The 18,464-nt window shown below is 33.4% G+C and overlaps 1 protein-coding gene across 3 annotated transcripts in view; it reads left to right on the plus strand.

The window, feature by feature from the left end:
• LOC126881641 (zinc finger protein 227-like) overlaps positions 1–18,464 on the plus strand; it is an 84,621-nt gene that overhangs the window by 8,542 nt on the left and 57,615 nt on the right. The gene's annotated exons all lie outside the window — the stretch shown is intronic.

Consider the following 18,464-nt stretch of genomic DNA (forward strand, 5'->3'; position numbering starts at 1 on the left):
AAACAGGTAAATTTTCATTGTATACCGGGTGTACCAATCAAACAGTGTTTTTTTCTTAAAGTTTGCATCACCCTGTGGAATATTCTAGCATTTATAAAATATTGAAATTAAAACCTAACTATAGCCCCATATTTTCTCAGCATTCTGTTTTTCTATTCATTCGCTTATGTTGGATAATAAAAAAGTTAGGTAGTTTAACAACTAGCCATGTTTTTCATTAATACAGACGATTTAACTCACCAGCAAAATTAACCCCGCCACCTTTATTATTGTTTTGTTTACATTATCTGTGACAGTTTGTTTCCTAAATTTGTGTCATTGAAAGATTTTTGACATATAGTCGTTGTACGACATTGTTGCAAATCTGTTTCCGTGTTTACAACAATTCTTGAACAATCCCTCTAATTTCATATCATTGTGAGCGAATATTGTTTAAGTTAAAATTTTAGTGCTTATTTATTGTTTGTGATTTTAAAAATGCCACTCGCTCCAACAGATGCTGCTAGGGCAGTGGCTTTAGTTGATACTGGTTACAGTCAACGTCATATCGCCCGTACGCTCGATTTATCCAGAACTACGGTACAAAATGCCATCAGACGATTTCGGGAGACAGGATCGTACAACCGCAGACCAGGTCAAGGCCGACAACGATGCACTTCAGTTCGAGATGACCGCTTCATTGCCACCACAGTATTGAGAAATCGCTTTTGCACCGCTCCTGAAGCTCGTAGGTCTCTTTTTGAGGTGAGAAACGTTAGTGTGAGTAGACAAACGATTAGAAGAAGACTGTCAGAAATAAACTTGAGGGCTTTCCGTCCAGCTCGCGCACTACAACTGCTCCCACAACACCGTAGGGCTAGACTTAATTTTGCGCGAGAATATGCTAACTGGACTATGGCGGAATGGAAGAATATACTGTTCTCAGATGAGAACAGAATAGCCCTAAAAGGTCCAGGTGGACGCCAACGTGTCTATAGGCGTCAAAATGAAAGGTTTGCTCTATGCGCTACAACCGAAACAGTAGCTTACCGAGGAAGGTCAATAATGATTTGGGGAGGTATTTCTTACGAAGCGCGTACTGATCTTGTTGTGTTCGGTAGAGGCAGTGTGAATGCCCAAGTATACGTCTAAGAAGTTCTCCAAGACCATGTCATGCCTTTTGCACCATTCATTGGTGATAACTTCAGACTAATGCATGACAATGCACGTTACCATACAGCAAGATCTACCCGTGAGTACTTTACTGAAGTCGGGATTCAAGTTCTACCATGGTCAGCACACAGTCCCGATCTTAACCCAATTGAGCATATCTGGGACAACCTCAAAAGACGGGTAAGAGCGAGAGTACCAGCCCCTGCATCCCTTGAAAAGCTGAACACAGCTGCGGTAGAGGAGTGGCAAAATATCCCCCAATCTGATATCCAGGATATCATGAATGGATTGCCAAACCGGCTCCAAGAAGTCCTAAGGGCTAGAGGCGGCAACATTCATTATTGATACCCAATTTTTTTTTCAATTAGATTTTTATTTCCAATATATTGTTAATTTGAATTTTTTTAGAAGATTTTTTTCATTTAATATTTGCTGTAACAAACGACTTTTTTTAAAAAAATTATTATTTGTCTTCCGCGGAGGTAGTTTTCACCGTATCCTTCATAAAATGTGGTCCAAGGTTAACAATTTCTGCAAATTGAAAGAAATACAAGGTGGGCGGTTAATTTTGTAGGTGAGTTTATTTATTACTTTAAAACCGGTTGAGACATGCACATGAAATTTGGTGGGTTTTAAGATGTAGTTATTGCACATTTCTTGGCATACAATTCAGCATTTAATATTCACCATTGACGCCCATACGGGTAATATGAGCCATCATATTACCCGTATGAGAGCCAATGGTGAAAATTAAATTCTTAATTGTATGTCAAAAAATATGCAATAAATACGTCATAACACCCACTAAATTGCATTTGCATACCTCAACCGGTTTTCAAGTAATAAATAAATCGTCAGTTTGTCAAAAAAAGTTTCAACACCCCCTATCTCGGAAACGAAGCATTTGCGGACATAAGTTTATAAAGCAAACTGTCAATGTTTTTTCATGCAGAATTACCCCTTAAAATTTTCCAAAAATTTTTAAAAACACCCTGTATTGATAAAAAACATGTCTAGTTGTTAAAGCACCTAACTTTTTTATTATCCAACATAAGCGAATCAATCAAAAAACAAAATGTTGAGAAAGCATGAGGCTATAGTTAGGTTTTAATTTCAGTATTCTACAAATGCTAGAATATTCCACAGGGTGATGCAAACTTTAAGAAAAAAACACAGTTTGATTCGTACACCCGGTATACAATGAAAATCTACCTGTTTAGCAACAGTATTACTATAACGATATTGTCAAGGAATAAGGCTATAACATATTAAAAAATCACTTAAATCGGACAACAGGTTTAGGAGAAATAAGACATCAAAAATGACCTATTTTTAAGGTGGCCCGTTAATTTTGGCCCAGAGTGTATTTCCAACTGATATTTTTTTCGTTTTTGGATAGTAACAGTGATAGTTGTTGGTAGACCTGGTGTTGCTAGACGTAGTTCCAGATTTCGGGAGACAAGGTATGGGGCCTATAATTCTTCACACAGCCGAAGAATAAACTTACGAAACCTGAGTCAAGTTCCAGTTATTTCTTTATAAATAATCCATGCATTTATTGCTTCCAAGTCAAGAGTATTATAAAACACGTACATAGGCCATCGTCTTGAAGTTACTTTTGTAGTATAAAGACGCGTCATTTGGTCCTCTACACCAACAATTGCATCTTTGTGTTGTGTTCGCCAACAATTGTATCTTTATTACGTAGATGATCAGTACCAGTATAAGGGTAACCATTTACAATAAACATACATACATAAATATAATTTTACCCATTTGATAGGAATTTGAAAGAAAGTATCGTCGAATTTCCCAGAAAACGATAATAACTTACACAGGGCCAATTTGGCCCCTTTAGACTTCTATGGTAGATTTGTTAAAAAACCATTAAATAAATTTAGTAAACAATACTTTTTTGTTTTAAATAAGGCTTTGTATCAAAATATTAAAAGTCATAAAATATGAAACTATTATTGCCTCAAATAAAAAACTACAATAACTTTAAATCGCAACAGGGGCCAAATTGGCCCCTCCGACTTTCTAGTGTTAAGCGATTTTTTTATACAGTGCTAGTCAAAAGTCCGTACCCCCCCTCGTATCTTTTGAACGGTTATACCGATAATAGTGAAATTTGGAGGGAGGAAATAAAGGGACGTAAGCTTCTTAACTAGTCATGACAGGTGACGTAATTATGACAGATTTTTTTTTTATTGTTACAAACGCCATCTGTTTATTTCAAACTATAAACACTAAGCATTTTTGTTGAACAGAATTTGAAACATTAAGAGTGATCGCCCAGTGGCTATAACTCTATTGGTTGAATGTTTCTGGATATACATTGGTATGACTTATATCTATTTACTTCACTACTTAATCTAAACTTATTCTAAACTTTTACTTGTTGTCTATTGTCTATAGGGTAAATCCAGTGGACTACGAATATTTAGTCTGTTGTTTTGTACACTGTTGTCAAGAAGACCGATTACAAGATTGTTGGAGTGCACTTCAAGACCCTTTAGATATTTATCACTACACTGCGCGATCACTTGTTTCACTGTAGGAATTTTTAGATCACTGTAGATGACCTGGTTTGAGATAAACCAAGGGGCAGTCGCTATAGTTCTTAATGTCTTTGACTGGAATCGTTCTAGGATCGCAATGTTGCTGTCAGATGATGTACCCCAGAGTTGTACGCCGTATGTCCAAATAGGCTTTATGATGGAACTGTAGATCAGGAGTTTATTTTTTAATGATAGAGGTGAGTTACTTCCAAGTAGCCAGTAGTGTTTTTTAAGTACAATTCCTAGTTGTTTACGTTTATTCCAGATATGTGTTTTCCAAGTTAGCCTTGTGTCTAGATGTAATCCTAAGTACTTGGCACTATCTTTTTTTGGTATTAGGTGGTTGTTGTAATATACTGATGGTGTGTGACCGTGGCATTTTGTAAAAGTTACATTGGCTGATTTTTCGTCGTTAATTTTTATTCTCCATCTACAAGCCCACTCATGTGTTTTGTGTAATCTTGCTTGTAATGTGCGAGTCGCAATTTCGGGATTTTTGTCTTTCACCATAATTGCAGTGTCATCTGCAAATGTAGCTGTTAGGTGATGGTCATCGGTTGGAAAGTCAGCTGTAAACAAAGTGTAAAGTATAGGACCAAGTATACTTCCTTGGAGCACACCAGCTTTTATAGGATGAATGTCTGTTATAAAGTCATCATATCTTATTTGGAAGTGCCTTTCTTCAAGATAAGATTTGAGCAAGATGTAGAGTGGATGAGATAGGTTTTTCTTTAGTTTATAAAGCAATCCGGGGTGTCAAACCTTGTCGAAAGCTTGACTTATATCCAGGAATACAGCATTGCAGTAGCTCTTTTCCTGAAATGTAGTTTGTATCATATCAACGACTCTGTGCACTTGTTCAATGGTCGAGTGTTTAAGGCGAAATCCAAATTGATGCGATGGGACTAGTTTGTGTTCATCTATTTCTATTAATAATCGTTCTTTTATAATTTTCTCTGCAATTTTAGACATAACAGGTAACACGCTTATTGGTCTGTATGATTTTATCTCTTTAGCAGGTTTTCCTGGTTTTTGTATTAGTATAATGTCTGCTAACTTCCATTGTGCTGGAAAATATCCTAGCCTTATAGTCGCATTTATTAGTTGTGTTATCATTGTAATCCCTTTTTTTGGTAGTTGTTTGATTATCTCGCCAGTAAGGAGATCGTGTCCAGGTGCTTTTTTGGTACGAATTTCGTATTTAATAATTTGTGCTACTTCTTTGGGTGTTGTTAGTTTGGGAGGTGGAGACATTTGATATATACTACCTAAAAATTCATGTATTCTTTCATCGATATTATTCTCATCTGCAGGTAAAGGCTGAAATACTTCTTCGAAATAGTTTGCAAATGCTTTTGCCTTTTCCTGGTTTGTTCGTAACCATTTGTTATCATGCCTGATAGGCGGGATTTGTTGTTTTGAATTTTTCAAATTTTTTGTGGCCTTCCATAAAGAATAGTCGGAATCCGCAGTTGGTGTTAAATTCGGCATATAACTTTGAAAATATTCATTTTTAAGTTTTTGTATTAGGTAATTCTTTTAGTTGTCGACATTTTCGATTGTAGTTGGTTTTGTCATCTGGGTGTCTCGTTATTTGCCACCTTTTTCTAAGCCTCCGCTTTTCTAGTATTTCAGTTCTAATGATTTGTGGGCATTGTCTTCGGTGCCTTTTGTTTTTAGTCTCATGGGGCGTAGCTTCCCATGCGGCTTGTTGAACCAACTTAGTAAAATATTCAACTGCTAATTCAATATCATTTGGTGTTTTCAGTGGTATTTGTAGATTTATATTTTGATTTAGTATTGATTTAAAATATTCCCAGTCAGTTTTTTTGGAGATCAGATGCGGTGTCGCCTCCTTTTCTTGAGGTATGGTTGATATGGATGCAATAATTGGAGTGTGGTCAGAATTTAAATCATCGCTGGATACTATATTTAATTGCTCGTCTGAGATACCTTTTACAATGAAAAAGTCGAGTAGATCTGGTACTCTATTTGGATCACAGGGCCAGTATGTGGGTTGATATGTAGAGAGGTGGCTTAAATTCATTTCTTGTACAACTGAATATAAAACTCTTCCCCTTCCTGGAGGTGAAAGTCTGGAACCCCAACTAGTATGTTTTGCGTTATAATCACCTCCAGCCAAGAATCGGTTTCCCAGTGTTTTGAACAGATTTACAAAACCTTCTTTATTAGGCCTGTATCTCGGAGGACAATAAATGGCCGATATCGCAAGTGGCCCTACCCAATCTTCTATTACGATACTTGCTGCTTGCATAAAATCTTGTTCAAATTTGGGCAATTCATAATGTTTCAGGTTCTGCCTGATTATTACTGTTGCTCCACCTCTTGGATTTCTCTCAGCATCTGGATGTCCTGCATTATATATGTTAAAGTTTGTTATTTTCAACTGAGCACTGTTAAATAAGTGTGATTCTGAAATCAACAAAATATCGATATTGTTCATGTTTATGAAGTATTCAATCTCATATTTATGTTTCATTATTCCATTTGCGTTCCATTGTGCTATTCTTAAAAGTTGTGTCAACATTTTCTAGAAATAAGTTCTTCTCTAATTTGTCGGATTTCTTGAGTTAACAGTGATATTGTTTTTTGTTGTTCTTCTATAGTTTTTTGCAGATTGGAGATTATGTTGAGAAGATAGCTGTTGTTGGACTCGTTGTTATTGTTTGACAGATTTTGTACATTTTGTTGATTTCCGGTGATTTGGGCGTAGGTAGGTCTTCCCCTTGTTACCTCATCGTTACTTAATTGAAATGCTTGTTGGGTAGGAGCTTGTGCTGTTATCTGTGTTAATAGATTATTGCTTTGTTGGTAAGCAATTCCATTTTTCTGAGGATATCTCTTGTTTAGTATTTCTATGTAAACCTGACATTTTTTATAATTAGCCGGGTGCTCACCACCACATAAAGTGCACGTAGCTGGTTTTCCGTCTTCTTTTTTCTTTGTGCATGTACGATAATCATGATTACCCGCACACTTAACGCATCGATAAGGTAACGTACATTGGTTCCTGGTATGTCCATAATTTTGACATCTCTTGCACTGAACTATGGTTGTTTTCTTGTTGGGTGTTTCAAAACGAACAATCGCATTTAGTAGTCTTGTTATGTTATAGATCTCCTTATTGTTCTCTTGTCTTTGTAGGTCAACGAAAAACAAATTTTTAGGTTGTTTGTTTTCCCTGTTGTAGATATTCATAATTTTAATAACTTGATGACCCTGACCCTTAAGTGCATTGGTTATTTCTGGGATTGGGGTAGAGTGGTGTATGTTTCTTAGTACAACTCTGAAGTGTTTTTCTTCTGAAAGAACAAATGTATGGTAGACAATTTTATTTGTTTCGAAAACTTTTTTTAAGTTTCTGTACTCCTCGACGGTTGTTAGTTGCACCCTCATTTTGTCATCTTGCAGAATTTTGTAGGTAAATTTTGGAGCGTGTTTTTTGATAAGTGTAAGAAGTTCTTGCACTTTTTTTCTAACGCCATAAAGGATAAATGGTGGAATTTTCGCATTATCTTTATTTGCTTTATTTGTAGCAGTAACTTCCTCGGGAATGTTGGCTAATACTTCGTATTGGTTTTTAGAAGCATAACTATTGTCTCCTGTTTTTTGTCTTATCGTATCTGGTTGTTTTTGTGGGCTTGTCATTTTTCTTTTTTTTCTAGATTTAACTTCTTGGAACTCGTTTTCCGCTAGAATCACTTCTTGCTGGATGTCAGATTGCTTTGAAGCTTCAGAATAGTTTTCATGGTCCTTTTGGTATTTATTCCTAAGTGATTTTTGTTCAGACTCGCTGATCTCGGACGAGTAGCTATTTGTTTGAATATTTTGATAATTTGTAGCCATAGAGCATTGTGGTTGTTGGTAATAATAACTTGCACTAGTAGTTGGTTCCGCAGGTGTTGAATATATAATTGGCTGTATTGTTTGCTGAGGTTGCATATGGCTTGTGTGTGCTTGCCGTGGCTCCATATATTGCATCTGCGGTTGCATTTGCATATGTTGTGTTGGTATATACCATTTAGGTTGTGATGTATAAGCTGCTGTAGGCTGTGAGTAATTAAGCATATTACTCACCTGCATATTAGTACCATTTGCTGACGGGACGCCACTGTTTCCATAAATTCGATGATCGTTACTCATTTGTCACATATTTGTAGCAAGTAAATCGATTGAAGAACTGGTATTCATTTGCACACTTTTTAACACTGCTTAATTGCCCGGTAATTAACAGCGATACTATAGGATAATTACTTATGTTTTTGTTATACTTTTATTTATTGAATGAGCATCGACCTCACTCTCCGGGCGCTCGAAGTCGAATGAATTATGACAGATGACTTTACAGCGCCACTGTGACAGATAATTTTAAATGGGACTTCATGACAAGTGATACCTTGTTTGAAAGGTATTTAAAATACCTATTCAGCCATACTAATTTTGTTTGAGTTTAAGCTAATTTTGATGAATAAATGAAATAAATATAAAATTGTAGTTTCGCATTTAATTAATAAAAATTTAAATTCCGCATATGATTACTTGTCAAAAAGGTTGACGTTGACGTAAAAACTACTAGAGAATTAAAAAACGTCAAATTTTTTGACAAAAAACACCATAGGCGGACATTTGAATTTTTATTAATTAAATGCGAAACTACAATACTATATTTATTTAATTTATTCACCAAAATAAAAATCATCTAAAACTCAAAAAAATTAGTATGACTGAATAGGTATTTTGAATACCTTTCAAACGAGGTATCACTTGCCATTAGGTCCTATTTAAAATTATCGCTCACAGTGGCTCTGTAACGTCATTTGTCACTATTACGCCACCTGTCATGACCAATTAAGAAGCTTACGTCCGTTTATTTCCTCCCTCCAAATTTCACTATTACAGGGTAACCTCGATTATCCGTCTCTCCATTAACCGTCACCTCTGTTAACCGGCAGGGTCCGTAGATAAGTTGTATTGACTACATAAGTAAAAAATGAGTCATAAATTCATTTTGTTTGAGCATTGCTTTGTTTGAGCCGATAAGCCAAACGAAATTCGCTGAAATGTACAGTTATGCTATCACCATATTTTTAAGGCTGAATTAACTGTTTTGTTTTCGTGGTCAAAAGATGACATATTGGTTATGTTATATTAAATGGTTAATTTGTGGTAAGGACACAAACAACTATCCATTGTCGACAGATGATGAAATTGTTAAAATGACAACAGAGGCGGAGGAAGCAGATTCAGAAGCTGACACAGACTTTGAATTTTATGGTGGCGATGTCGATGATACTATTGCAACTGACAAAAATCTGCGTAAAGAACCTAGAGAAGCTGCATCGCACATGCAACAATTCATCGAGTTGTATCCTTGACAAGAAGAAGCCAATAAAGTAGATAAAATGATGTTACGCCGATTAAGAAATTCAGGCATTGCAAAATGTTAAGCAATGCAAACAAACAAAGATTTCAGAATATTTTAAACCAAATTGATTCGATTGTACGAACACAAATCTCTCTTATATTGTCGAACAAAACATACCAATAGAGAGCTGTATTATGAATTTTTAATTTTCTTTAATGTTCTGTTAACCGTCTTTTCGATTATCCGTCATACCCTTGGTCCGGTGCCCTGACGGATAATCGAGGTTCCACTGTATAGGTATAACCGTTCAAAAGATACGAGGGGGTACGGACTTTTGACTAGCACTGTATAGTACGTAAATCGTTCAGCTGGACGTAGGGAATATACATTCAGAGAATTGTGGCAACTGCGCTAACCTGTGTTAGTTGACGCTTGTGTTCGAGTACGAGTTTTTGGTGCAATAGAGCTGTTAGAACGAATAGAATGAGTTAGTTTTGAAGCAAGGGTGTCCATAAATAAATCAAAAACAAAGGTTATGATTAATGAGTTAATACATACAGTAGAACCCCTCAAATCCGAACCCCGCTTATCCTAACGTTCGGCAAATCCGAACCAACTGCAAGTGAAAAAAAAAAATAAAAAATTCAAGACAAAACTTAAAACATGTTTATTATATAGAATAATTCCAGTAAATTTAACAATTAAGGGTTAATAGGACTTTGACATTTCAAATTTCTTAAAAATGAATATGTAGCTACTTTATATGTAGTGCTTATAAAGGTTAAATATAAACTCACTTCGGTTCTCTTGCAGTTAATTGTCCAAAAATATTGTCCACACTCTTGCGAGAACGTTTTGCGACTCAAAATCAACGAAAATGAAAGCTTTGATTATTAATTAGGCTGACTTTCGGATAATCCGAACTTTTCGGAATCCGAACAGGCTGCCCCCTCAATTAGTTCGGATTTGCGGGGTTCTACTACTGTACATACATACATAATCGATTGCCTCTTTTACCATTAGGTGTCGAGGATTCCTTCTTTATAATATAATACTCTGCAAATTTACGCCACTTCTTCCTATCTGCTGCGAAAACTTTTGCTTCTTGCCACGATGTTCCTCTTTTCTTAAGTATTTCGTTTACACTACTGTTCCAGCTTTTCCTTGGTCTGCCCCTCGTGCTTTTACCCACTGCTTTGGCCTCCCATGTCATTTTCACTTGTCTGTCACCACTCATCCTTATCATGTGTCCAGCCCATTTTAACTTCTTTTCTTCAACTTTTTCGTTGATCGATTTTACCTGTAATTCATGTCTTATATCTTCGGTTCTTCTTTTGTCTAATCTTCTTGGATTCTTGGAAGGAGAGGTACGCCACTGTGCTGATAAACAACGCAATTTTGAGTTCTCCTTTATTACATTCGAATTTCGGAAATATCGAGCATTAGAAATTGTAAAAGTGAGTCGTGAGTAAGTATCATAATGAGTTAATAATTTTACTTTAATTATTAAAATATTTTTTATTTAAACACTAATTTCAAAACTTAACAGTTTTCCCATTCCCGTAGGCCAAAAATATTTAGCTACTGCATTGTCATATTTTGACGTTTATTTGTATCAGTCGAAATGAGTTGTCAATTTTGAGGTTAATGCCCCTTAATGCTAACAACCATATTGTCATCGAGAGAGCTCAGTTGCCACAATTTTCTCAATGTAATACAATGTATGTATGTAGGTATGTATCTAAATATACACATCTAAATAATTTCTCGGAAACAGCTAGAACGATTTTTATGAATTTTGGTGGGTAAGGGTCTTCTAATGAGGCCGATATTATAGTGGTAATTTCATTTTTGTCAAATCTTCCGTTTTTCTGGAAATCTAATGAACTTTCTTATTTTAAATGGAACACCCTATATATTTTTTGCGTTTTGAAGTCCTTAAGAAATATTGATTATTTTTCATGTTATATTCCTTATACCTAAATGCTATAATTTCGGAGTTATTGCTACATTTATTAAAAACAATTTTTTAACAAATTATAAAAATAAATTTTTTCGGCTCGGGTAGACATTATTTTAGCATTTTTGGATCATTGGAAACAAAAAAGGTCTTTTGTCATTTTCCTCTAAAGTTAATCGTTTCCGAATTATAAACAATTTAAAACTGAAAAAATATCGAAACATGACGATTTTCTAGGTTAAAAAACACAAGTAAAAAATATTTTTTTTGAAACTACGAAGTACCTAAATTCAAGTTCAAAACTTATTGTATCAGATAGCAATAAGTGATTTGGTCTTATTTCATTAAAACATCGTTTTTAGTTGTGAATGCAACCCGACCGCCAGTTCTCTTATATGCGCTTCATTAACAATTAAAAAAACAATGTTTTAGAATAAAACGTGCCAAAAATTCTTATAGGGAGCTGATAGAAAAAGGTTTGAGCTTGAATTTAAGTACTTCGCAATTTTAAACATTATTTTTTTTACTCATTACTCAAAATCTGAGTAAAGATGAAAACTTAACTCAGATTTTAAGTACTCGAAACTGTCTTTCGAACCCTTTTCTAGACAAAAATAAAGTGGAAATGTGACCGTGTCTTTTCCTCTTTTTTCTATATTCGTCGTCTCTGTGCTTATAAATTGTAAAAGCCAGGGTTAGGATACTGCCAGAAAGCAGTTTCTTTTAACGAAAAGTCTTACATTTAAAATATCGTTTATTATTTTTATTTTAGTTATTTTTAATTATTTAATTATATGTAGTACAATTTGTATCTATTTGGGGCTTTTCGTCTTTCTCTTATACGAGAGATGTCGCTGATTTTCGCCCTAAAAGTGGAATTATTACTTCGTGGTAATTTCTCTTAGGGATAGGTACAATAATTGTAACTTTTAAGTTTTCAAATTGTGATAACTTTTTTTTTTCAAAGAGGTAGAGACTTGAAATTTTGTGACATAATTACATTTATCCAGTAGATTATGTGAGCCAAATTTAACAAAAAAAATCTTTATTCAGTTCCCAGAAGGAGGCTTAAATAGTTCCTATGCCCATAAGCGACGGCATAGGTACATTTGTACCTTGTGCATTTTTTTAAATAAATAATTTTAAAAAGCAATACTTTTTGTATTTAAATGATAGCGTATTTGAATCAAAATACAAAAATATAGTCAAAAATATAACAATATATAAATATAACAATTAAAATAAATATAACAATATAACAATATATAAATATAAATATATAAATATATACAAAAATATAATCAAAATACACAAATATCAAAATATCATATTAGAGTAATTTGCTGGTGTATACACGTGTATAAAATCGCTCCTGCTATTTAGTAAATTTAAGTGGTACAAAAATGATAAAAACAAGTGAGTTCTTCAACAACTAATCCACAAAAGTGCACGGACATCTTCATCTAAAAAGTGAGTTAAAAATATTAGATAAATACACCTAAATTGCAGAAAATCCTTAAATAGAAGCGAATAAAGACTAAAATCCAGTAAAGTAGCTGAAGTCACTTTTTGTCGAATATTCTTGCTAAACATCAATTCCACCAAAATTAATAGACGAGTCACTGCGGTAAATAATGGTAGACGTTAATAACGAAGCTACAAATATATCTCAACTTACCGTTTCAGACCTGACCAATCTTATACATAACGCGATTAAAGAAGTTACTAGTAAACAAACACTTGAAATTAAAAATGAAATTGCTGCTAGTCTGGACAACATTTCGCAAATAATAGAACAAAATAAAAAAGTAATTGAACTTGAAAATAAAGTTTGCTTTCTAGATAGAAAGATAAGAAAAAATAATGTGGTTATATTTGGCTTCAAAATCACAGATAAGAATAATTTACTGTCAGAAGTTCTTGCAAAATTAAATTCCCTTTTAGAGATAAATCTCAAAGCAGAAGACATCAACAACGTCTATCAAACACAAAGAGATCCTCAAAAGTCTCCTGTATTTCTCGAGTTTGTCTCCTTTTTAAGAAAGCAAGATCTGTATAAAAATATTGTAAAATTAAAAGGAACAGGTATATCAATAGTAAATGATGCATCCGTTGAGGACCGGGTAATACAAAAAAAAAACTCTCAAAACATTTAAAGTTAGCCAGAGAACAGAACCTGCGAGCTAAGATAAGAGGTTATAAATTAGAAATAGAGGACCAGATATACACAGTAGATGATTTGGAAGACCTAGAACAACAAGTAGACTCGCCGTCTTCAGATGAAAGTGATACATGTAGCACTAAATCCAACCAAAATATTACTGTTCATAAACATACTGAGGCCGGCACTTCGATCCAACAGAATGAGAAGCCAGTGTTCAAGAAACGGAAGCGAGGAAAAATTAACTACAGCCCTAAAACGAGAAATCAGAAACAAACTGGGAACGCTAGAAAATAAAGGCTCCTTTATTTCTTTTTGGTGGAATGAACTCTAATTTTGTTTCTTAGATTTTTATGCTAGATTATACTAATTTATTTTTCTTTTTTTTGTATTCTGGTGATTAGGGAATTTATTTATTTTTATAATTAAATGAGTTTTATGTCGTTCATATCAATATTTGTAACTATGCGTCAATATAACAACTAAAAATTATATGAATGCTTATATAGACAACATTAACTAAAAAAAGAAGAAAAACAATATTTTAAATTGTACATTTATTTTCAATTCTTTTCAGCTTAGTATATCTGTAAATTTTTTTTTTATTTTCATAATACGTCTTTTCAACACGCTTAAATTTGGGTATTATTTAGTTTGAATATATTTTGATGGATTTTGTACTTATTTAATAAAATGAATGAGCCATTATCTGTTTGTCATATAAATGCAAGATCTATCTTGGCTAACTTTATTGCTTTTAAAGATGCTGTGTTTAATAAATTTGACTTAATTACAGTATCGGAGTCCTGGCTAAAACCTAATATTGTAAATAGAGTAGTCGATTTACCGGGATACAAAATTTTCAGACGGGATAGATCTTTGAGAATAGGTGGAGGTACTGCTGTATATATTAAAAATAGTTTAAAGCCTAAACCTGTTACTAATCTGGACAATATTACTTCCGAACAGTTATGGATTTCGTTTTGTTATAATAATAAAACTTACGCTTTGGGTTCACTTTACAGGCCTAATGATTTTTCTTATCACGATTTCGCTAACGATCTTGACTTATGTTTAGGTACATTATCGCCATCGTATGACTATATTGTTTTTGCTGGGGATCTTAATATTAATTTTTTAGAACCGAGTAGCCTACAATGTAGAACTCTACAGTCAATTTTTGACACTCACAGCCTTACTCAAGTTGTTGACCAGCCAACAAGAGGTCCAAAACTACTCGATATTATATTATGTACGGAAGCTTTAAAAACCTGTAATGTAAAAGTTACTAAGTGTCCTTTAGTATCAGATCACTCCATGCCATCTTGTTACTTTGGATCACCGGGTATAAAAAAATTTAAACCTTTTGAATTCACTTTTCGTGACTTTAGAAATTTTGAACCGCATTATTTTCATCGAGATCTAGCAGCTTCCGACCTTCAACAAATTTATCTACTTAATGATATTGAAAGTAAAATCAACGTATTAAATTCCACTATTCTAAATTTATTTCAAATTCATGCACCTCTTCGTCAAATTAAAATTACAAGAAAAAAGGCTCCATGGTTAACAGACACATTAAGGTATATGATGAAATTAAGGGATAAAGCATTATTAAAATTTAAAAAATCAAAAAATGAGAATCATTGGAATTTTTACAAATCAATTCGTAATGAAGTTAATCATGCAATTAAACGCGAAAAGAAGGCGTATTTTGAATTTCAGTTACGGCGAGGAAAAAATATGTGGAAAGAAATGAAGAAGCATAAATCATTAGTAATAAAAAATCGTCGTCATTTATTCCTGATCATTTGCAAGATCCGGATTCTATAAATAATTATTTCGTTCATGGTATTGGTGGTCACGACATTCCTGATGCTGACGTTTTAAACCACTATTCTTCTTCTAAATTTCCTGGTGTTGATAATTTTAGTTTTACAGTAATTGATGAGTTAAAGGTATATGAAAAAATACTTTCAATAAAATCAAACGCTTCTGGACATGATAACATTAATATCACTATGATTCTTTATTGTTGCCCCTACATTTTACCATTTATTACTCACATATTTAATTTTTGTCTACAAAAATCTATTTTCCCTTCTGTTTGGAAAGAGTCGAAAGTCATACCTCTTCCAAAAACTGATAGTCCTGTTGACTACAATGAGCTGCGTCCCATAAGCATTCTATGTACCTTTTCTAAAATCCTAGAAAAAGTGATGGATGAACAAATTAGGCAACACATTACCAAATTTCACCTCCTACCAGAACATCAGTCAGGTTTCCGTCCTGGATATAGCTGCACTACCGCACTTCTTAAAGTTTTAGATGACATTTACTCTTATATTGACTCCAACAACCTGTGCATACTAGTTTTATTAGATTACTCGAAGGCATTTGATAAAATTAACCACCCTCTACTTCTCTCACTATGTAATTTTATGTCTTTTAATAAACAAGCTCAAAAAATGTTGAAGTCATATTTAGATCAAAGATCTCAAAGCGTGTTTTTAAATAAAAAGTCGTCAAATAAAATTTACCTATCACGAGGAGTTCCGCAAGGTTCTATATTGGGACCTTTGTTGTTTTCGATATACACCTCCCAGTTCTCAAGTTATTTAAATTATATGAAATCTCACTATTATGCAGATGACACACAATTGTACTTAGAGTTTAAAGAATCAGAAGTTGAAAGTGCTTGTTCTAAAATTAATAAAGAACTAAGATCTATTTCAGACATTTCAAACAAATTCTGCTTAAGCATAAATCCCTCAAAATCCAAAGCCATGCTGTTTGGACGTAGAATTGAGAAAAATCGAGTAAATAATACAATACATTTAAAAATCAATAACGAAAATTTAATTCTATCTAATTGTGAAAAAAACCTGGGACTCATATTAGATGACTCCCTAACGTTCTCTAATCATATTTCATCAATAATTCAGAAAGCATTTTGTAATTTAAAACTTTTATTCTCACATAGACAAATGTTTAATAGAACCACTAAAATTATGCTCTGCAATAGTTTAGTGCTTTCACAGTTTAATTACTGTGATGTAATATATGGACCAGCATTAACACAACTAGATCAGAATCGTTTGCAACGAATTCAAAATATGTGTGTCCGTTTCATTTGTGGTATCAGACGTCGAAATCCAACTTCTAAGCATCTTGCAGATCTAGGATGGTTAAATGTTAGTAACAGGCGTATTCTTCACGGATCAGTATTATTTCATAAAATAATGCTAACCAAAAAGCCCTATTATTTATATAAAAAAGTTAAAAAAAAGGTCAGAAGTACATAATATTAATGTCAGATTCAAAAATAAACTTAATATACCGAAACATAAAACCTCGTTATTTCGATCTTGCTTCTCTTACAATATTGCTAATCTGTACAATATGATCCCTGAAAATTTCAAAACTTTACCCATCACTCAATTTAAATCCAACGTAAAAAAGTCTCTATTTAATAATAGCATAAAATTAAAATTTAGATTATAAACAAGTAAATTTGGCTGCATTCGTTTAAATGATTGCAAAGTTTATTCAATAAAAATAGTTAATTAGTGTTATTATCATATACGATAAATTTATTTTAGCATGTAAATAAGGTCTTCAGGTTACACTAGAATAGTAATTATTTGTATTGCGGTTACGTGGAAGAGCGCTTCTTGGCTGGTGTTTCTAGGAACATCATCTAAGAGCGAACGTCGCCTTTTGCTTTATTATAATTATAACTATTACTGTTTGTCTAGATTGTATTTTTTTTTTTAAAAAAAGCAATAAAGTCATTATTATTATTATTATTATAAATGAATGTTAGTGTGAATTTTCGCAACAGATACTCATACATATCGTTTTAGACAAAGAATGTTAGTCACTTACAGGTAGAAAACATACTACACAAGTATTTTTCGTTTTACGCTGTTTTTACGTACGTTTCGACAAACATGATAATTCCGGTTACTGGAGTAGGTCCATGCTGTGAGATACTTAAGGAGAAGTTTCTACAGCAAATTCTCTGTTTCGGCCAAGGGCCATTTCTACAACACTACGAAGAAAATTACTCTTTATCATCATCCAGTTTTTACTTTAAGATTGAAATGAAAGCAACCAAATATCTTTAGAATGATCTTTCAAAAATTTCCTGAGTTAGTCCATTGTTTTTTGTAATGGAATATGCTCTCAATGTATAATGTAGTACGCTAAGCCAGTGACGTCAATCATATTATAAAAAGGGTTAAGGGCCAACGCAAGGTTCGACATAAAATTCTGGGTGAGTATACAGTCAAATACCCACCCAGCATTTTATCCATGTTATCAATCTTGCTTTGGTTTTATTGCAATACTGAATTATTTCCGGCTTTGCTACTTCACTGTCTTCTACTTTTCCTGTCATATGCACGAACAAGAGTAACACTACTGCTTTGTTTGTCTTTGGCACATATAAGAGCATACAGTAGCATCATGATTGTATGAAAGATTTGTGGAAAAACCAGCTCTTTCCTTGTTTGCTTAGATATTGGTGGGAAGAAATCTCTTATTTCTTCTAACTGTGCTTACTAGCCCTACTAACGTCATGTGCCATGAGTTCAAGAATTTAGCAAATTCAAAACTGGTAAAAAAGTTATTTGTGGTAACATTCTCCAAATAACCTGTATAAGACGTGACCAGATCCAAAACTGTTTGTTCGTCAACGTTAACGTATCTACATTGATGAGGCCTATGGCTAAGCGGGGAATAAACAATGTGTCTTCATTCAAGACATTGCTGCACGTATTAGTGGCTGATACTCCATAACCCACACCTCACATAAGTTTTCTTTGTTATTTCTATGTCCACCTCTTTTGTCGCCATTTCGGTAAACTAGATGTATAATCACTATTATTCATGATAATTTTTATGTATACATGTATTGACAAACACCAAACATCTAAATGGGGATGAGTTATATGTTTCCAATTAAAATACACAAAATACTCTTCCTAGAATTTGTTTACGACCACTATTTTCAAGTTTATTGTTGTAGTAATTTCAATAATTTACGATAGATAAGAGCGGTCAAATTACCGAATATTATTATTTATTTATTGCAATATTCAACAACCTCTTACCATTTATGCTAGTAATAAGTAATGTTATCTTAAAATTAACATATATTTCCGTTTAGATTAACGAATTTTTAAGAAAATATATAACAGGTACAATTGTACCTATGCCGTCTGTTAACGGTGTAAAATT

The sequence above is a fragment of the Diabrotica virgifera genome, chromosome 3 (assembly GCF_917563875.1).
Source record: "Diabrotica virgifera virgifera chromosome 3, PGI_DIABVI_V3a".
Classification (NCBI taxonomy): Eukaryota; Metazoa; Arthropoda; class Insecta; order Coleoptera; family Chrysomelidae; genus Diabrotica; species Diabrotica virgifera.